This window comes from Ambystoma mexicanum, chromosome 10 (genome assembly GCF_040938575.1).
Source record: "Ambystoma mexicanum isolate Mex_15411 chromosome 10, UKY_AmexF1_1, whole genome shotgun sequence".
Taxonomy (NCBI): domain Eukaryota; kingdom Metazoa; phylum Chordata; class Amphibia; order Caudata; family Ambystomatidae; genus Ambystoma; species Ambystoma mexicanum.
Genome location: NC_090932.1, coordinates 289,593,050 through 289,615,154, shown reverse-complemented (window position 1 = coordinate 289,615,154; position 22,105 = coordinate 289,593,050). Strand labels below are relative to the sequence as shown.

The 22,105-nt window shown below is 48.0% G+C and overlaps 1 pseudogene; it reads left to right on the top strand.

Annotated features, from left to right (window-relative positions):
- Positions 1 to 1,030: 1,030 nt before the first annotated feature.
- Positions 1,031 to 2,891, top strand: LOC138491359 (serine/arginine-rich splicing factor 7 pseudogene; annotated as a pseudogene).
- Positions 2,892 to 22,105: the final 19,214 nt, after the last annotated feature.

Below are 22,105 nucleotides of genomic sequence, written 5' to 3'. Positions count from 1 at the left end.
AAATATTAGCCTGCGTCACATCTAGATAGGACTTGTGGGGGTCAACTGGTGCCACACTGGGACAGAATTGCAAAGGCTAGCATGCCAAAGGTCAGGTAACCCACTAACCAATATAAGCTCAAACTCTGCATACTTATCTCACTCAAAAAACTCGCACAACAAGCCGCACGCACATCACAACACTGCAACAACACATAAGGCAGACCAACAGCACACACGGCCTGTCACCGATCCAATACCCGCACCAAAGCTCAGCATCTGGTGTATACCAAGTTGAAGCTGCCAACAGAACACAACTCCTCTCACTACCCTACTCCCTCTTCACCTTACTAACCCACCACACCCCATCTTATCATTTACAGATCCGCCAGAGCGCCTGGGCACCAATTCCGTTGGTGACGGTGCGCGGTACAAATACCTTTAACATTATGACGCAAGTACAGAAATCGTCGAGAGACTAGGAGCACCATAACCAATAATATTACAAGAAGACCAGCGTATGACGGAGTCACTCGATCACAGGGGAAGAATTTAATACGGGGTAAATAAAAGTATATAGCTCCAATTCTAACATGGCCGTCTTAGAACGCGCCCGTCCCCTCCCCCGAAAGAGCCCGATTGAGCCGCTTCGAACTAGCCGAGGCGGCCATCTTCAGTCGGGGTGGTAAGCGCTTTTTTCACACACACTAGTAAGCATTTTAAGCAGGGTGCAGCTTCCAAAAATCGCGTAATATGCCAGTTTCTGCGTCATCATATTTAACTCTTGAATGATGCCCTCGAGTTACTTATCAAACCCTTATTTCGATAGGTGCTCGTTATGTTTTTTATGCATCTACATCCATTTGATATTTTCGACCTGTTTGTGTCAAATGGACGGTGCCCTGTCCACAATTCACTTCGACTTCTGGGGCTCAAAACACCAACACGATGGTGCGATATTGTATCCGGACGTTTTCAGCGAGACTGGCCGGTCTAGTCTTTCTCTTCCCCCCTATGAGAGAAACACAGGAAGTGAAAGATGTTAGGGGTAACTAACCGGAAGGAAAAGGAAGAGGCGGGGCTCTGTGCAGTGAGGAAGGTGCTGTGCGCGCGTCCTGTATTCGGCTCGTGGACGTTACTTTGTCCGTATACAAAGGCCCGAGAGTGGCGAGGTCCTGGGTGGGAGCTCAGACCCACCAGGTGCCGGAACAAGGACGTTGAAACGTAAGGAGAGCCAAGGCGTGCACCGCCAAGAAGAGGCCCGCCGACCAGAGGCGCTGGGCGGCAAGGAGAGGCGGAGCGCCGCCCCCTAGCGGCATACAAAGCAACAAACCGAAACGCACAACGTTTACCACGGAGGCAAGACGGGCGCCGATCCCCGGCCAGGCTGAAACCGGGGCCTAACGCACTGGACACTGCTGTAACGCGGGGTGAAAACTGAGACCCGCAGATTGCAGCTCTATAGACTACTCTTAGCCCATATACCGTTGAGAGACCCGCAACGCGGAGGTGGGTGACGAGGCCGCAAGGGGAGGGTTCCGAGGTCTGCCGGCAGCAAAAAACTGAAAGGGGGTGACGAACTAGGCCCATTGTGGCTTGGCCATGAAAGGGTCAGTCTGAGCAGTAAACAAACGCGCCGTTTTGAGCGGGAAAAACTCGGCCGTTAAGCAGGAAGTATCGGCACAAGGAGCAGTGCGTGCTCATCGGTTGAGCGGGAAAAGGCCCGCGGACCTGAAGCGGACTGTCTTGGTTCGCAAGCCTGGGCAGGAGAGACAGGCAGGGAACACTGGGTGGGCCAATGGATCGAGACTGTTAGGCCTCGGGTCTGAGACGCATCAGACTAAGCAAGGAGGCCACAGTAAAGTGAGCAAGAACATCCACATACTGCTAAAGAATACAGACCAGGACATCAGCAGCCTCCGTTAAGGTTGTGAAAAGACTTGAGACACTAAGAAGGGACTTACAATTCTGTGAGATAAGTTAGATTGTACAACAAGTAGATACAGGTGCGGTGAGGTTGTGAAACGCAGAGGGCCATAGCCCTAAACCAGTTGAATCAATATGTCGCGCTTTGGTGGGCGCTATTCTAGAGATGAATTTGGCTCCTCCAGTAGGCAAGGTGGTGGTGGTGGTGGTGGTGGGCGTGAGCCGGATGGCGAGCGCAAGGTGTTTGTGGGCAACCTGGCTGCGGGCGCTGGGAAGGGCGAGGTGGAGCGCGCCTTTCGATACTATGGGCCACTGAGAAGTGTCTGGATTGCCAGGAACCCACCTGGCTTTGCTTTTGTAGAATTTGAAGACCCGCGAGACGCAGAAGATGCTGTCCGTGGCCTGGATGGAAACAAGGAGATATGTGGCTCGCGGGTGCGCGTGGAGCTGTCCTCGGGCAGGCCCCGGCGCTCCGGGTATGACCGGCCTCCGGCCAGAGGTGGCTTTGATCCTTCCGATCGCTGCTACGATTGTGGCGAGAGGGGCCATTATGCGTATGATTGCCACCGCTTCAGCGGTGGTCGCCGCCGTAGGAGCAGGTCCAGGTCTCGCTCCAAATCACGCTCTAGAGGCAGGAGGCGATCACGCTCCCGAAGCAGAAGCCGTGGCAGGAGAACGAGGTCCCCCTCTCCTCGTAGATCTCGCTCATCTCCCCGCAGATCTGGCTCTGCCAAGAGATCAAGATCCCGGTCCAGGTCTGCTGGACGGGGAAGAAGCAGGTCCGTTTCCCGGGGTAGAGGCCGGTCTGCCTCCCCTGCCAAGAGCGGATCACAATCCAGGTCACCAAGTCCCCGGAAGTAATTCCCCGTATAGCCCCCTCCATCCTTTCTACCCCTCCACCCAAGCAGTGTAATCCCACCAAGAGATGAGTAGCGTTGTGTTGATCGAATGTTTGAAATAAAGTTGTTTTGTTTACATTATAAAAAGGACTGGACAGCATTTACAAAAATCTATTGCAGAGCCTGTCTTTATCACCGATTTAGCCTAGAGCGGGGTAACGTGTTTATTGACGTTTATTTAAACGTTTTTGGCATGGTATGAAATCTGGCAATAAAAATCAAAACACAAATGTCGGGCCGTTCTGGTGCAATATGCAGTCTGTGTGGCAGTAGTCTTCATGTTTTAGGACCAGATGAAACATCCGTTTTTTGAGGTTGTCCAGGTGGGGGGAAACTACCTCCCTGGCCCACTCCGGTGTAATAGCCCAAATAGATTCGTTTTGTCTGCCACCGACATGGCTGCACTTTACGACATAGCTTTACTATGTTGGGCTTTTGTCCGCCATCTTGCTGTGTCAGTCTTCAGCTTTATGCCATTCGTACGACTTTCCCCCCAGTGTCCCATGCAGTTGCTGGGCCTTTTCGAGTTTTTCTAGAACCAAACTAGTTGGAGTCCGAGCCCCTTCTTGTGGGGGGTGGGGGGCAGTGTAGATCATATTTTATTGTTAGAAACTACTTAAACGGTAGCGCTCTTCTGAGAGTGCCTCGAGACTTATAACTTGCCAGTCCCTAGTCTTGTCATTACTGGTTAGCCAGTGTCGAACGACCCGAACCATTGGTTTTAGTGAATTCTTGCTCGTGACTTGTCATCGTTTTTCTGCCCAGATGTGCACTGTTAAAGACCCCTTACGCCCCGATTACGTCCTCCACTGACCCGTGAGCTGTTTCGGTCGGTGCAGGTCTAGTTACACTGATGCTTGAGGAAATTCTGGGTGTGCTGTGTATTGTTTATAGTGCACATCGAAACCTTGACTGATAGAACGACTTCGCAACTTAGTAGGGCATGTTAGCTGTTTTGGCTTGCAGCATTTTGGGTAGTGTTCTGCAAAGGTAGTTTATGCACACTTGTTTATGTGGGGACAGTCACGGCCTCTGTCGCAATTGCTTACTTGGCAAATCGTGGCTGCTCTGAAGAAACAGATAATTGGGGCATGTTCCATGGAATTGATCTGTTGGATTGCTTAGTGCAGGGTTATCTACTCGGGCACCGTGTACACACCCCGAGGCTTATTACCTCCCACTGAGTTATTCAACTGTTCATGTGTCCAATGATGACGTTTATGGGAGGGCATTCCTTTCTAGAAGTTATTGGTTGATGTGCGCAATGTAGGTTTGGCAAATCTTAACTGGTGATGGTTAGCATTGTGGATCGGTTTGTGGGATCTGGGTGAAACTGGAAATATATGCATTTTCAGCTCGGTGCTGGGGTAGGGTAAACAAGGGTGTGGGCATCGGTGCAAGCTAACTGCAGCACCCGCGATCTTGTGTTCAGGATTCCTCAGTAGAGTGCCATTTGGGACATCTGAGAAGTCAACAGAAAATGTTAAAGCAAGACTGCAATAGTCTGGCCCCTTGGTGCTGTGCCAATTGTTCGCTGAGACAGCACATTTGGGAAACACGTGTTTTTATATATGCATTTGATTTTAAGCTGCTTCTTTCAACAGCCTAAACTATTGGGTTTCTACCAATATCCAGGTAGGTGAATCAAAGTTCTGGGATGTGATGGGCAACAACTGTCCCTCGCGGGCACGCCTGTCTAATGCTTCTACAGCCAAAAGGGAGTTGGCCGATCTTAGTTCCCAGGCATGGAAGATGGTACGATACAGTAGAGGCTCCCGCCGTGCAAGGCACTGTGCAATACAGAATGATTTTAAAATACAACCTACAGGTACAGTGGGAGTCAGTGGAGTCCGTCTGATGCCAGTGTGATCTGATTGTTCCGGTCTGGCCGTAGCCGAACGTGGTGTAGTGTGGGAGATCTTAGTAGGCTCTATTAGAATAATCTTAACGTGACTGAACCAATGCGTTTATCGGGTTACCTTTGGAAAACCATAGCGTTGAAATCGCCTGTTCTGGGGGTAGAAGATGGTGGTTGTTACAGTTTGACCAAAGTAAATGTGCTTTGCATAAACCCAGCAGACAACGAGATTGGGATTCCTCAAGGAGAGTGAAGGCCGCAAATCTGACTCTTCTTCAGAGCCCTTGTGCAGCAGCTGCTACGGCACTTCACTTGGTCTCCAGGGGTAAGTGATCCAAAACTGAGGTAAAAAAATAATTGCACCCGCAAACGCAGATAACTTCGTTTACCATGCGCATATAAGTAACCAGTTAATGTTTCCACCATCTTTGCACAAATACCCTCGCAGCAGAGTGCAGGAACTCCATTCAACATACACATATTCTACCAAGCAAAGCAGGACTGTCGTTACCTGCCAACTGATGCCGTTATGCTTCATAGTCGAACTGTCTCAACCAGCAGATGTACTGTATGGTGGCTTCAGCCCAAATCTCATTCCTTGTATCCCTAGAACAGCAAATACTGACTTGTTATTGTATAGATCAAGGCTAGTGTACTTCAAGGCTTGCTGAAGAGCTAATAATATGTCTGCATTTGAAGATTAACACAATCTTGCCCACTTGGTGAGCTAGTTTGCACCCTGCAAGATTCGAATCACACTTTCTAAATTTCTCTTTTTAACACTACCAACTTTCTGTTCCCGTGTTCAGAGCTCTTCTGTAATCTTTAACGTTACCTTGAAGGCAGCCCAAACCTCGCCAACTACATGATGCCCTTGTTTCATGGACAACCTACTGCTGGTAACCACCATATTGCTTTTAAAGGCATCTTAAATTGGATATATCACCCTTTCTGATAAACTCGCATGCTTAAAAAAATCGCACTAAGGGAATGTGGCTAACGTTTCTGGCCACCCTTTGCCCCTGGCATTAAAAAATAAGTGCATACTTTTATCAAAGTGGCCTCCAAGAAAGATGCCAACCAGACATTCGTTAGGTGTGGGGGGACCCTGGAAGAACAATCTGTTGAAATGCTCAAATTAAAAATGCTGCTAATCAGTGGTCCTCATTGTGCTATACATTTGTATTAATCGGAAGTAGTTGCCTGCTTCGTATATGCTGCCGGAGGGTCAACCTAATTCGGTTTATCTAAATAATGATCTGAAGGGAAAGCAATAAACCTGAAACATACAGGGAGACGTGTCACCTGCGTGGTTTGTCGCTTTCCCAATGCAGTACCTTCCTAACAAAATCAATCATGGGCGATTGGTTCAATGTGAGCCAAAAGCGGGGCCCAATAATCGCAAACATCTTCCATACCAAGTGATTTTTACACAACCCATTCTTACCATTGCATTGTCAAACTAACATTCAGAAGCTTTAATATCCTCCCCACGTGCGCTCTCAACTGACTACTTAAACTTCTTGTTACGGGCACATGCCACAACAGACACTAAACCAAGGTAAAAGACATAACAAATTGAAGTATACTTTACCACAATAAACAAATAGATATTTGGCCAAAGGAGAGGTTATGTTTCATCAATCCTCATTACTCAAGTTTAACTTTGGTTGCCATGGTTTCCTTGCTGCCGAAAACGCAGATATCACAGCCACCCATTCAAGTTTTTCCTTCCATGCCTGTGATCGTGAGAGCTCTTGTTTTATTATGCTGCTGTCCTAATTGCACAATGTGCTAAATCTTTAACTACTATCTCACTGTGTGTGCTGTTGTGTTCAAACCATTTGCTGCAATATATACTGCCACAGGAAGCTTTTGCTGCGTTATATACTGCCACAGGAAGCTATCGACCACTGTTGGATGCTCGATTTGCCCTTTCAACCAGTCCGTTAATTGTGGGGATAAAGTCCAGGTTCGTATGTTCGGTGGTACTTCTTTAAATTGGTGTGACAAGAAGACCTTCACACAATAACTTTTCGTGGAAAATAATCGCGCTTCTGCTAGCCGGGACATCAATTAAAGCTGAGCTATCTATCAAGTCAAAAATGCGCCCGGTAAACAATTGGAAAGGGCCCATGCATCTCAATGTTCATGGCCTTAGCCATTGTTTATGAACAAGGCGGGGTCACTAGCCACGTTGGGACACAAACTGTCCATTGCAGTTTGAAAGGGTTTCTAGACCACGTACTGTAAAGTTTTCGTTCTATTCTAAGTGAGATGCAATTGAAATGTGTTTTGCACAAAAAGTAATTCTCCTGACGTTTAAGAAAGGGTGATGACTCCCTTTCATTCCTCAATCCATATTGCACTTAAACCTTTGTAGACTTATCAGTTTTAAAAACATGTTGATGGAATGTATGGTTTGCTGTCTGGAGATATGGGGGAATGAGTGACTTTAATTCTGGCTGACAGCTTTCAACTTCACATTTTAATCCCACGGTTTGCATAAACCATATTTTCGAATCCCTTCCTTCAATGAGAAACACCAGCGTTGGGCGTTCTAGTGCTAAATAACTTTTGTACGACAGAGGACGAACACATCTGTTCCATACCTTCTTATAATGCTGTTCGTACTTCATGACTAAGTATTAATAAGCAATGCTTCTCGTTAAACAATTAGGTCGTACATTAGATTCTAGTTCTGTACAAAAAGTATTTCTGACGTTGAAAATGTTTTTGCACTTACAAGCATAGAGACGCAGTACGCATTGATTGTACTAAACAGTGTCGAGAAGATCTGCCATTGTAAATACTGGTACATACATGTCCTACCCTCCACTGAGCCTGGTTTTACATTACTCAAGCCACACCAATCCGGCAAGCGCACATTTTATGCAACAAATATGGACTTTATTATATTGACCTCCATCAATATGCTTGGGATGTAGCAGGCCGCTGAATTTCCTCCCGTGGTGAAAACCTTTGCTTGCTATATTTTTAGATTTTTAAATGAGCTACCCTCCAGGTATGAGGGACTCTAGGCTAGAACAGGGTTGTGACGCAAGGCCCCAGAGAGCGAGGGGTCACGTGGAAGAGGAATCTAAAAGCATGAGTATAGAAGAGTTGGGATGGTGAGCATTAGAAGGGAAGTTGGAGGAACGCAGGAGTGCAGTCTGCTGCAAGTGTGTCAACATTGAGAGATTTGAAAGGAAAGGTGAGCAGGCATTCGCTGGGTGGAGGCAATGATTATTTGCTTGGCATGCGTAAGCAAAGCTTGGAGGTTGGATGCGTTTGTGGAGGTGACAGTGCAGAGAGGAGATTCGGTTTGTGTAATCGAGTTTGGCAGATCCCTCTGGGGAGGGGGGTGGGGAGGAATGTTATTTTGTGGGCTGGGAGTAGGGGGGGGTTGAGTGATACATTGGTCACAGGCTAGGTTGTGGAGGGGAGGTGTTTGTATCTGCGCAGGATAGGTCTAGGTGCAAAGTGAGTTAGAAAAGGCTCAATCCATGGGAGACCCAGGAGGTCCACGTATGTTCAACTAAATTGTACCCTAAGGTTAACCACAACGAAAGACCAATAGGAAGTAGAAACATTGCTGTTTCTATATTGCATAGGGAGGAACTGCACGAGTACTTCTAGCACAATGCTGTCGTCTCACCAAAAGTGTGTGGTGGATTATGGGCTGACGTGGTGTTCCAAAAATTACTCTGCATGACCAATTTCAACTTGTTGCTCCCGTACCAACACCCACCCCACCCCAATTAGAATTAACATCCACAATTAGAATGATCATGCCCAATCCCTGGTCATGGCCCCTCTCTCTTCCTTGACCAGAATGGGGGAAAGTGGTCGTTGCTGACAGGTACTGCTCTTGTTTGAATGTCGACTGGCTTTGCGGTTTTTGTTTTTTATCCGCAGTAATAGCACCCGGGTCTTGATGCTGAGCTGCCAACGGGGTTGGGTGCTAACCCAGTCAGTATGTGTGCAACACTCTTGGTGAGTGCCCTTGCTTCACTTAGTCCTCTTGCCTCTGGCTAGCGGCTCACTGCTGTTCGGGGAAAAGCTAACCCGGTTTCCTCCATAACTAACCCATTCAGGCCCTACTCAACCCAGCACCTCTTTGCTTTAAAAGAGACTTTTACCTTTCAACTTGTTCCTCCTAATTGACTGGTCAACTCTTAACTAAATGTTACTCCCACCAAAGGGTGAGCTTTTTCAACCATGGTCCAAAATAGGTGTGTGGCTCTTCCCTAAATTAGTACCTGAAAGGTAGCTTGTGCTGTTTAAAAAAAAAAAAAAAACAAGTTTTCACAAAGTGTAATTGAAGCGTTTGTTTGCTTTTGACTAGTTTTCTGTCAATTTGGTGCAAACCGAGAGGTTAAGTTCCTATGTCACTCTGTGCTGGGGTTTGTTTGTTTACCAGAAGTAATTATCCTTGCAGTAACAGTGGGTTGGCGCCATCGCCCAGCACAGGAGCAGCGCTAGGACAAAAGTGCTGCCTCAGATGCTCAACCGGAAACCTGGGTTCTCTGACAGTTTTGTTGCCCAGTGCGCATGCCTGGGGGCATTTTGCTTCCCTCGATGGGGCATTGAATGGCCGATTGGCGATGCATGCTGGCAAACTACATGTTTTGATGTGTAGGTAGGGGCAATAGTGCCCCTCGCTCATTCAAATGGATTAGGGTGTTGTGTCTGAAGCACTTCAGCTCCTGCATGTTCAGGAGGCATTCTTTATTTCCTGTTCGTGCTGCGTATGAGTTGGTGGGCTTTTGGGAGGTGGCAGCAGCGCAGTCTGGAGCAATCTGGCTGTGTGCAGGTGAGATTTTCATTTTTTATGTATTCTAAAATGAAAAAGTTTGTGTGAAGGGTGTATGGGTGCGTGTGAATGATGCGTGTTTGTGCAGGGATGAGGGTGTGTCAACAGCAAATTTTAAATGGCACCCGTCGTAGATGCTCAGTAAGGGTGTTGGTTTTTATTGCATGGTTAGACTAGCATTTTGGGCAGCCAGTCTAGCCATTTGTTGTGATATGGCATTTTTTACTTGCCATTGAGGACGCCACTAAAAGGGCAAGTATGGTCTACTGGCCTACATTGTGCAGCCATGAGTTTATGTGGGATGCTGCAGAGCCAGCGTGGACAGGATTTCCTATAGTATAATTACGGAAACCGGGTCTCATAATTGGGCGTGCTAAAGTGTAAAGGCACACGCATTATTAGCTCCACGTTGCAAGACTTGTTCAAAATGCTTGCATAGATTGCGCCCACATCCTAGAATGGGGATTATCTTGGTCAATCGACTTTATCGTGATAAAGCTTCCTCGGTTTTCACAAAGAAAATTGCTAGATCACTAATGTAGTAATGGTAACCACTATCAATTGCCAGCATCGACTGTGTTTAAATGCAACTAACATGGAATTTCATCTTTGCTGAACATGAGGCCAGAAGGACAGTCGGCTGAATCAACAGAAAGCGTGGTCTGCTTTCTATGACTGTTTGGCGTGTATAGGTAGGACTGGGAACGGGGAGCAGCGCCAGGTGAGTTAAGGGGTGAATGGGGCTGGGGTGGCATTAAAGGGAATGTGGTCTGCTGGTTGAGGGGCAGGCCACCACCACTAAACCCATATTGAGTGGGAGGGAGTGCCCCCCCTCCCCCGTATTGTGTGTGAGGCCTAGATCTGTGCAAATGCCATGTAGCAAACTTTGACCCCCACACGTTTGCATAAACGGGAAACGCGATGTATGTTTGGTTAAATCTGCTGTCCATAGGCCTGGCAGATCAATTTCTTAGCCAGTTGGCAGCACAGACTGCAATTATCCAACTATTTAATTTGCTGTTATTTTAATGTTTGTTAACTCATTGTAACCTTTTTTCCCCCATAAACAGTATAGTGGCAAGGTGGTCCCAATCACCGATAATCGATAGTGTTATCTGTATAGCGCTTTTTAAAAAAAAAAACAAAAAACTGGCATTTCAAACTAACAAGGACCATCCGTACATGTTTACTTGAACCATGAGTATGTTAACTAAACACCCACCCCTCCCCCGTGTGTGGTGCTCCCCCCTCCTTTATAGCGTTTGCCAGTGCTCCTTCCTTCAGTGGACCATTTCTGCCTTGCCCCCTCAGTCTGGTTTGAAGGTGCCCAGATCATCATTCACCATGGCCGTTAGTTTGTTCATTTTAAGAACGTTTTTCACTCGACACCCAATCTTCTTTATTGGGGACCCTTGGGCTCTTCCACTTCTGGGCCAGAGCTACCCTCATGGCCCGTAGCAATCTCCTACATCCTGGGGTACCTAATATATTTCTGAATCTCTTGGTGGTGAGCCAAGTAACATAGTCAGTGGGTTTTGTGGGAGTGTTTCCCCTGCAATTTCGACCATCCACCCTTGCACGTTTTCCCCAATATGCCTGTATTTGTGGGCAGTGCCACCACATATGGGCCTTCGAACCTACTAGGCCGCACCTCCTTTTGCAACACGGAGGCTCCCGGGAACATTTTGGATATTTTGAGGAGGTGCCTCTGCCAACCCTAGAGTACCTTGAAAGGATGCTCCATATCCGCAATGAACCAGTTTCCATGCAATGCTATTCTAAAGACCTTGCCCCACACCTCTTCCGTGAGTTCCTCTCCCGCTAAATTGTTCCAGTATTGACTGAACCCTCAGCTCTCATTTAAATTATTGGTGTTGATTACTTTATAAGACTTAAGACGCCATCCCCCTCCTCGAACCAGCTGAGTCGATGGCTCTCTCAAATGGGATTAGGGGTCTCTTGAATTTCTCTCCCCATTTTTGGTCACACAGGAGACCCTTCATACTCAAATACCGTAATCATATCTGATCCCTCGGCCTCAACCACCTCTTCGTAGGCTAGGAACTCTCCTTCCCGAAATAATTGGCCAGCCCTTTCTCTGACCAGGTCTGTGCATTTCAGAACCCCCCCTGGCTCCCAACCAGAGCACGGGACCCCATAATGATAACATAGGAGAGGGCCATGTGCACCTTTCTCCATAGGGACCACAGTACCCCCCGCCCCCACACACACAGCGTGGGGTCATTTTGTAATCCGTGGAATGTCTTTACGTGGGGCCCAAAGGAGATCCCTTACTTTGAGCGGATGGGTGTTAATCGAGGCCTCTGTTTTAAAGCCTGAATCACTGGCCTGAATGTTTTGTATGAGGCGTGAATCACCTCTACCTTGAAACGCTGGCTCTTTCCCTCTCACCCAGTGTCTCCTAAAGGAAGAGCAGGTCCAATTTGACCCTTCTAAATTCCCTGCCTAGCAGGGATCTTTTTATGGGCGAGTACATTCCCCAGATGTTGAGAGCCCATCTCCAGCACCGGTAGGTAGTCGGCCATTCCCAAGAACAAGATTACCTCTGATGGACCTCGCTGGGTCGTCCCCCTGACCTATCATGGCCTTGTTTTTATCCTGCTTGTGGGGCTCGAAGTCAGCCACCAGCCTTCCCTGGCGCTCAGCCAAAAGGTTTGACCATATCAGGTACTTGACTGGACCACCATTGTTCCCGCCATGGTCGGGCCTCACTTAACAAATGTCTCCCTCTTTGAACCTCCCCACTCACTAATGCTGCCTTTTCACTGACACTCCCCCTATACTTGCTGTTCGTTGGGGAAGCTAGCTATGTCTCGGATCAGAACGTCAGGCAGTTTCCATGGTCCAGTCCAAGGCCCCTGTCATCCGTCAGAGCTTTCCCCAGCCTCTATCACACGTCTGAGTTGGGGTGCTCAATTTTTTTGATTTTCCGGGATCCGTCTTCTGTCCCCCGCATTTCCTTTTCCTCTCGCTTCGGCTGCTGCTTCCCCCGTTGGTTGTTTCTGGTCATCGGCGGGTTCCAAATACTTGAATTGCCCCTGTCGTCTTCGGTGACCAGTTGTGTTCTCAGTCCCATATACTTGAACGATAGAGAGAACGGGAGTACCACCAGTAGTGCACCCCCTTCTTCTGCAGGCATGGGCAAGGGGCGGAATAGCCGTCGCCTAGCCAGTGTGAAGGCTTTGTTTTCTCGGTAAACTAGTGGAAGAGCACCAGGATGGAGTGGAGGCCCCCTGCTCTGTGTGCCCTTTCTTATCATGGGTTCCGTGGTCGCTTCATTTCCAAACAATAGGCGGATTACACCTCTGACCACCCAGCGGATATTCTTCTTTCCCCATCCACCCCTGGAATGCCAAAGAAGTGAAGATTGTTCCTAATCTCCCTATTCTCGAAATCGTCCATCTGCCGAGTGCTTTTTTTTTTCTCTCCAAGGCAGCCGATCTTGCATCTCTGTGCCTCCAGGGCGGTGAACGACAACTGATTGCACTCGAGCTGGTTCAGTCTGTCCTCCTCTTTGTCTGCTCTTTGATCTAACTTTTTCCAGATTTTGGTTTGTCTGAGCGCATGTCTCGGATTTCTTGCAGTATGGCGGCAAAGCCCTTTTCCATTGCAGAGATGTCCTTCGTCGGGATTCCTGCCTGATACATTCTGTTTTTTGCACTCTGGCTACCATGATCTCCAGGTGTCCCCTGGAACTGGAATTCCTGTTCCAGGCTCTTTTCCAGCTCATGCAGCACCCTTGTGCTTGCCAGTTGTCCGGGCGAGAGGTGGCAGGCACCAAATGCCACCACTGTGTTAGGGGGGGCTTTGCTTAATTTGGGCTACTTTTCTGGGGTGGCCTTCAGCTGCACAGCTGCTTTACTCAAGACAGGCTTCCGCCCCAGAGTAGGCTCCTGACTTTCTTCCTGGGGACGTGAACGGCTTCCTTTTGAGTATCCCCATGCGCTGTGTTTTTCCTCACCTCTCCCCGTTCCCTTAAGGGCCTTCGCTCCTCGGGACTGAACTGTTGTCCGGCTCTACACCAGGCGGGCACACGCCCCACTGGTAAGGAGTGGGGGCCTCTCACCTTGATGTGTTAAACTTGTTTCTTTGTTTGTGCTCCAGCTGGGAGGATCAGTCTGCAGTAATGTCTGTGGAGAAGGTTGGCTATTTGCACCCCCGCCCCCCTGTTTAGGGGCTGTGTGGTAAGTACACGTTCCCCTGGTGCAGGGCCACTAGCCCCGTGCTTTTGGCCTTGCACTTATTTGGGGTGGTCCCCCCCCCCCACCCCTAGCCTTCATGACGGCCCCCGCCCCTCCTGCTAGTCGTTAGTCCCCACATGTGCTGGCCAAGAGGGGATGGTGCAATGTCCCTTGTATCCTCTTGCTGTAGGAGGTGTATCCTCTTGCTGTAGGAGGGTATATGATGGGGCCCCTTCCAGGCTTTGGGGGCGGGTGGGTTGGAATGCTGCTATATGTTCTGGGGGGAGGTGGGTAGGCCCCACTTATCCTCCCTCTGCTCCCTTGTGATTGTGTTTGTTCAGGAAGCCGCCCATCTGTGCCTCACCTCTGAGCCCAGAGGGGGGCGGGGGGGCTTTTCCTTCCCTGGGTGCTGTGCTGGCTGTCTGTTTTAGGGGAGCTAATGGAGGGGCTGTATTCTGGTTGCCGTGTCCCTCTATCTGCTGCTCCAAGGGGAGGGGGTCCTCCCGCACTCCAGGCCTCTTCACCCCCCCCTCTTATATGGGTCCCGCTCCCTGATCCTGCGGCGGGCGTGTGGCCTTTCCTCAAGGGGTGGTCCGATGTACTGAGGGCCCGATCCTCGTCTCTGATCCGCTCTTCGGTTTACGTTTCGTCCTCCGGATTGGGGACTCCAGACCAGCGTCCCCCTCCCGCTCTGTGCCTGCCTCCACTACCCTCAGCGCACCCCCACTCCGCGGGATATCTTTCGCGGACAGGGGTCTGCAGCGTATTAGTTCCTTGGCGGGCTCAAATCGCTATCAGTGGGAAGCTCCACCAGGCCTTCATGCTCTCCACCGTCCTCACTGTCTCGCGGGCAGCCGGCCTGAGCCTGTGCCACTTGAGACTGGCGATGCGCAGCAATTTTGTGCTGCTCTGCTTTGTTCGGGTTCAGGGTAGGGGCTCACTGCCCCAGGCGGGAATCCACTGGGACACCAAGTCTTCTCCGCTTCGGCCTCCGTCCACACGCCTATACCTTGTGGCATGTGCCTGACACAGGGTGGCCTCACAGGTTTTTCCTTGCCGTTGCGCCTGGCCTTCAATGGCCCATTTCCCAGCTTCGCCAAGGCGCCTGAACTCCAGGTTTTCACTCAATTGCACTGGAGGTGTGGGGGAGGTGGGGATGTCGGTAAAAATGGTTGTGGTTGGAAAGGGAGTGGGGTGGGGGGTTCGGTTCCCTTTTCGGCCCATCGATGGGAGAGCACAGCACTTGGGCTTCCATCGCCTGTGCGCCCCCCTGGTGGCCCTCCAGGTGTATACCGCTTTTACCATTGCTATGATTCCAAGTGCTGTGGGTTGAACGCCTTTGGGGACTGCATGCCAGATCGGCGGAGCGAGTTATGTAGTAAGGGTGCACTCTGTATGTGTGCAGCCAGTGTGGAATAAGATGTGTGGCTGCATACTAGTGCTAGCAGGACCAATGAACTTGGGTATCTGCATTCTGGCTGCGCTGGTGTGACACACTGTGCTGCTAGGCTGATTTCGAAGGGTAGAGCTGCATTCTAAATACTGTTGAGGTGAATGTGGAGGTGTGTGATGTGTGCAGCTAGGCCAAATTAATCGAGGGGTGTAGCTGCATTCTGTTTGTTAGTGCAGAGGCTGCATTTGTTTGTTTTCCTGGGGTACCTAGTTCTCGTTGAGCTTCTGGTGTCTGTCAAGGGGGTGGTATCTCTTTTGGGGTTCGGGCTATTAAGGTAAGCCCCCCCCCCGTGTCTTTTTGGGTCAAATTGTTATGGTGAAGACTGACGGGTGGTGACTAGTAGATAACTCCTGTAATTACTGCGTAGTTGCTTGACATCCTTGGTCGGTAGTTCTACTTGGACACAAGAATAAGTGCTGGAACGTTCTTTGGTATATGGTTCAGCTCATGGTTTTCCTGATCTGTGGGATTTGCAATAAAAGGCACTCGTGGGCTGATAGATTAGGGCATGTTTGCAGGGCAATGATCAGTTCATAAGTGCTTCGGTTCGAAGTTCTGCTAGATATATGATCCTGAATTGAGTAGTACAAAGTGCAAGAGAACCCCAGCTTTATTCGAAGATTAAAAGAAAAAGGCCGGAAGCCCCGTTTGTGTATTCTGCAACCTTTCCCTATACGAGTGCACGCTACTTCTCACCCTGCCTGTTTAGTCTTTTCTTTATGGTGGTTGCATCAGCTCTGTTTTAAACTGGCTGTTCTGGGCCATTTATCCTGAAATGACAGTTCACATCTGTCATAGTCCACCCAATGCTGGATGTAATTTTCAGGATCCAATGGTAGTTCATGTTTAATACCATGGGGACCACCAAGTCTTTCTATGACATGCATGCAATGTGGCTCATCTGTTGGCATGTGCCATCTTTACCCAGTACTATTGTCAGCATGTTTCTGTTTTCTTACCCGCTTTTACATTGTCTCAGATAATTTGCAGTGCACAGGTGCCAGTCACTAATAATGGCGTTGGTACAGTGTTTTAAATTCCTCTGCTGACCAGGTAGGCACTTATGAGCACAGATAATCAAAACAGTCCTAATTTTCTGTGTTCTTGACCATATTTGTATGTAATTCCTGCACAGACGTTATAGCTTCAGTCAAGCTCCCATTCTGCCATCCTGTGTTATGAATGTATAGCTTGACCTATCTTTGCGCACATGCCCCCCCTCCATGGCAGTGAGGTGGTCAAGGGCGTACTTATTTAGAAGGGTTAATCAATCTGACGGCTCTTGGCACCTCATTAATGGCGTAAAGCCCCTTTGCAGTGGCATTGATTGTTGGCAATAACTCCCATCTTTTCTGCAACCACTTAGCATTGGCAGCTGTTTGCAAACCAAGGATAAGGAGCTATGTAAAGAACGTCCATGCTTTGCTTGCTTTATAGCCTGTGTTCAGGTGGTTATCTCATCTGTTGATTCTGCTCTTACATTGAGACATTGTCCCTTTTGTGTGCTGTAATGTTAAGTATATCTTTTTATCGGACATGGGGTAATTTTTGCATCATGTCATTTTAAGGCACTACCAGTGCGGGTGCAAGCAACATTGCCAGTGAGCATTTGCCACCCCAATTTGGCGGGAGCTGCGTGTAAGCCTTTGTACCTCACGCCCAATAGATCATTCGTACAGTTGTGCCTATTTTCATACCTGCATCCTTCGTTCTTTCCCACTTTCACTGGGCCGTTGTTTTTGAAGCACACGGAAGAATTTACCATCTTTAGTGTGTATTGGCCCCATTTAATCTTCCACCCACGTTGGCAAGTTGACGGTACTTGTCCATTCATCAAAACAAACTTTATTGGAATTTTCCAGAAGCCCCCTCCATACTCCTAATTGGAGCTTTAACTCTACATCATCCTTTCCACCTGACCATCAGAGGTGTATATGTCCCCTGCTATATGCAACTGTGGTTTATCGCAAGAGGTTTTCTTTCCCCAGTGAATCTGTGCACTTGAACAGTGGCTGTTCAATCATTGTTCGCTCACTGTGCCCATGACGAAGTATACTTCATTACCACTTCTTTTGTCCCTTTTACTTTTGTCTGCTTGATTAAACTATCCTTGTATGTCGACTTTACGTAAGCCCACCTCCCCTGAAAATGATTTGAGCAATGTGCTGGTATTTGCTTGTCCACGAAAGCTTTGGAGGCGCTCAACGCAATCTGAATGAGTGCAGACAAAGCAGCTCTCATTCGATTTCTCCCTCCCCATCTTGGTCCTATGTCTGTACCACAAATGATTAATTCTTTGGTCATAACCTTCAAAATATCTTCTAAAAAAATTAAAATCTTCAATTGCATCTCTTAACCATAGTCATACTGTCACTTACGTTGGCAGCTATTAATCCTATCGTCACTAAAACAATCTTGCTGCCTAAGTATATAATGGAAACCTGAAGAAAATGGCAGTAATCATTGGGAGTCTGTTTTCTTTTATGCACATGTTGGGGGCAGTAAAGAACGCGTCCTTTGCCCATGGAAAATAAATAATTCTGTGGTGTGACATTAATGTCATGTTGCTTTTCAGCTTTCACTCTTGCCCTTGTCTGGGGTTTGGTCATCTCTTCTGTCTGCCGGGGTCGGTCTCTAAATATTTTCACATCGCCATTCTGCACAGGTTGTTTTGTATTTTAATTAAAAAAGTCTTGCACTTTTCGTGAAGGGGTCGCATAGTGGACAGGGTATGGGCCTTCATATCGTGGTGTATTCCACTTGTGGACCACATTCTGCATGTCAACTTAATCTCCAGGGTGATAATTGCAGGGGGGGGGTGATGCAGCATTTTAATCTACAATGCACTCAGCTGTCGTTGGTTGCTTCTTTGCCCCCTGCTGCAACTGTATCTGCCGGGAAATGAACTTGACTTTAAACATTTAGTCATGGCAGTTGGATAATCATGCATTTCATTTCCAAGCGCAGTCGCAGCACTTGTGTCCAATTGAGCACATGCGGGAGGAGCAATGTGGACATGCATTCTTCGGCCATCACTATTTTGTGAGGCAGCAATCTGAGCCTATCTGATTGTGTAAGGCAATGAATGCCATGGGAAGGCAGTGCAACCAATTGGTCTTTAAAGTACCTTGCAATTTAACAATGTTTTCCTTCAAAATGCTGTCGAGATGTTCCACAATCCCGTTGGCCTGGGGATGATGGGCAGAAAAAAAGCTTGTGCTTAATGCCAAGCAGAGATGTGATTTCAGAAAATGTTTGCATAGTGTGTTCTGTTATCTGACGTAGCACTTCACATACTCCCCATCAGGGAAATGTGTTGTGTACACAGCATTTAGCAGCAGGTGTTTGCATGGGTACACAGAGCTGCTTCTATCCAGCGTGAAAGGGGATATACGGCCACAATTGTGTATCGATAGCCATTGCAACTTCGGAGCATATTGAGTCTATGCAAATAATGAGCATTGCTCCTCTGCCTGTTCTCAAAGTATATCCAGTGGTGTTCCCTTAGCATGCTGAACGATTTGAGGAAATTCACAACGTTCATGCGAATTAGGACCAGCCTATCTTTCAGAATGGGCTGCTGCAAGACATTCCCTTGTGGCGTTTGCTGGGTACTGCAGTTTCTCCAATGCTACCGTTAGCAACTCGAGAGGCATTTGTTTACTGCTTTGTCACCACACTGGGTCAGGTGGGGTGCAATGAATGCCCTCTCCCCACCCCTCAATTCTGTTCTTGTGCTGCGCTTCCCTGTCGCTCATGCGTTATAGCCCATAATACGCCCCATTCTAGTGTGTAGTCTATCTTCTAGAGCATTTGTAAAAATATAAAAAAAATTCTGCTATTTTTATCTGCTGGGTCATTACCACTGGAATGCCAGCCCCTCGATCAATCTTTCTAGTAAAGCGTCCTGCTGTACTAGAGTACCATATGTCTGCTGAAAACCCCTCCTTTCCACTGTTACAGTTCTGAATGTACTTTAGACTTCACATCGGCAGCATCTGAATATATTGTCACTAACTGGTCCTCATCTTGTTCTAATGCAATATCCGTACCACCAATTCTGCCTGCATCTTACTTTGCACTATCTCAAAATCATGTTCCTTTTTTTTTAATACCACTGCTGCACCCTTATTCCTCAATCCTGTGCGCCGATCTATCGTCAATGACCTGTCAACAAAGACCACCTATGTTTCCCTCTCACCGCCCCCTCTAGTGCAATCTCTTTAATTTGGGGGCATGTTATCGTATGTCATTGTATGTGGTCCAATCTTGGGCCCACTCTTGTTCAGCAATAAATCTTGCATGGTTCACTGTCTGGCACCAACAATTTTTATCGATGGACTGGACACTAGAACCTCATATCCAGACGCCTGCTGCGTAGTGAGTGGATTTTGGCTTCTCAAAAATGGCAGAGGGCATGTGCCACATACATTGTCATGGAACAGCCCATTGTTTATTATGGAGCACTTTTCTTTTGCAGACGCTCCTGAAGCTAGTGCTTGCTCACGTGGTTATGTCTTGATCCAGAATCCCACTGTAATATGCTAATGGTTTGTGCCCCATTGCCTTCTTTGTAATCTGGTATTACCAACGCGGGAGCTGTGCTTAATCACTTTTTTTCAATTTGTCAAAGGTATCTTATCTCACCTATCCACAATATGGTGCTGTATTCTTTGTGCTTCCTTAAGCCCTTCCAATAGGGGCGGAACATATGTGCTATAGTCAAAGACCCAGACATGGCAGTAATTACATAGCCACAAAAATAGCTGCAGTTTTGTCACTTTCCCTGGTCGGGTGTATTACTTATTGCTTCTGCTCTTTTCAGGTGTCTCCTTTCTCCCTCCTTGTGATATTAACTGGTCCAAATAAAGTACTTTTTCCTGAACATGCTGCTCTTTCTCCAGGTCTACTTTGTATCCCTTTTCAGCCAACTGGGTCATGAACTTTACTGAGTCTGTCCTGCAGTCTTTTGTGGAGCTCTACACTAACGGGTCATCAAAGTACTGTATAATGGGACTGTGTGTCAGCAAGTTACCCAAGTCCATTTGCAGCACCCTATTGAACACCCTAGAGGATTCACAGTATCCCTGTGGGAGTCTTGTCTGTTGTGGTCTGGTTGAACTGTAGGAAAATGGTGTCAAATACTGTGGGCCTTCGATGGAAAAGTAAGCGTTGTTCATATCAACCACTGTAAAATGTGTGGCAGTAGTATGTGATGCAAAATGGTAGCTGGATTGAGCACAACTGGAAATTCTGCCTCCACAATGTTAAAGGGTGCAGATCCTTTTAAGTCTCAAAAACCCTCCCCCACCCCAATTTCTTCACATGGTACGCTGCTGTGTTCATGGGGATTCGGACGTCGCTATTATCCAGTTTCATTAATTTCTTTGTCTGCCTCTCTAGACATTGGGGACTGTCTTACTCTGGATAAAATTGCCCCATACATTTTATTTTCACTGCTCCAATCCCTTTCGGTAATCCTAAATCCAAAGGGGCTGCTAGTTCATAATTCACTAGGTACTTTTGCCCAGTCTTGTAAAAAGGATGGCACATTTTAACCAATTATATATCCAGTGTTTCCCTGTATTGCACCTTTTGGGACACCTGATATGTACCTTCTCCTCTGACTTTTGTGTTATGCAGGTGATAATCTGGCTCTCTTTCAGGCTCCCCTTGCCTCCTCGCTCATTCCTGACTATATCCGTGATTCAGAGTTGGTGCCCCTCCAACGATCTCTGCCTTAATGCTAGTAAGACGGAGAACCTTCTCATTGGGACCCCTGTTCTTGCTTTCCCTCTCACTCTTGCCACCTTTTCTCATTGGGACCCCTGCTTTCCCCTCGCTCGCTTCCCTTTTTTCATTGGGACCCCTGCTCCTGCTTTCCCTCTCTCCACCCTTTGATTCCATTTGCTCCTCAAAACACATATCTTGCCAAGAAGGCCCAATCCCAGCTGCACCTCCTCAGCGATATTCTTCCTTTTCTGCAAAGCCTTGGTTCTCTAGGCTGGACTACAGCAACAGCCTTTTTTCTAAATCTGCCTTTCTCTGCAACTGATCAAGAACAGAATTGAAAGACTTAAACCTTGGCCTCAAGGCTAGGGACCGTATTTCTCCAGCCCTGAAATCTCTCCACTGGCTATTGGTGGCTGCAAGGATCAAGTTCAAGACCCTCTGCATCGCCCGCAAGGCTTTCTGTGGTCATGGCCTGCACCACCTTCAACTCTTTCAAAATACTTTCCTTCTCAAGCCCTTTGCTCAGCTACCTCCAAATCTCAGGGTCAGACGCTTACTTGGGCAGAGAGTGGGGGGTAGATCTCTCCTCTGCAGGTGCCTCCCTCTGGAATGGCCTCCCTACTTTCTCAAACTTGAGCTGGACCACCTGAATTTCCGGAAGCTGCTCAAGACCTTTATTTTCTCCTCTGCTGACCTACCTGCCTGCTGCACCGACTGGTTACTTAGCTACCCACGGAGTCTCACTGGGTACTAGTGTCCTCCATGATCAGTCTCCCCTGCACCACCTCCAGGGGCTGTAACTTCGAATGGATGGTGTCCTCCCATGTATTCCTCATCTTTGATATATTCGTATCTTCAGCTTTGCTGCTTCAGAATGTTTTTTTTTTTTTTTGCTGTGCTTGATGCCATGACGTCTGTCCCTCGAGGGCTGCCGTAGAGCGTCAATGCCATCAGCAGTAGAAATGGCTCGAGCCGCGCCTGTTGACTTCAGTTCTGTTTTTCCGCAAGCATTTGCTTCGAGTATTGAACGGCACACTTCAGTGGTCTTAAAATCCTTCAACCCCAAAGTCCGGCTTTAAGAAATGTCATGACTATAGGAAGAAAATATCCATCACTGATTCCTCACCGCGTCTGCCTGTGGTGCCTGGGTTCCCAACATTGGACCGAGGACTATAGGTCCTGCCAGGCCATGACTGGAAAAGCTCTTGGGGAGTGACCATGTAAACTGGTGGCGGGGAG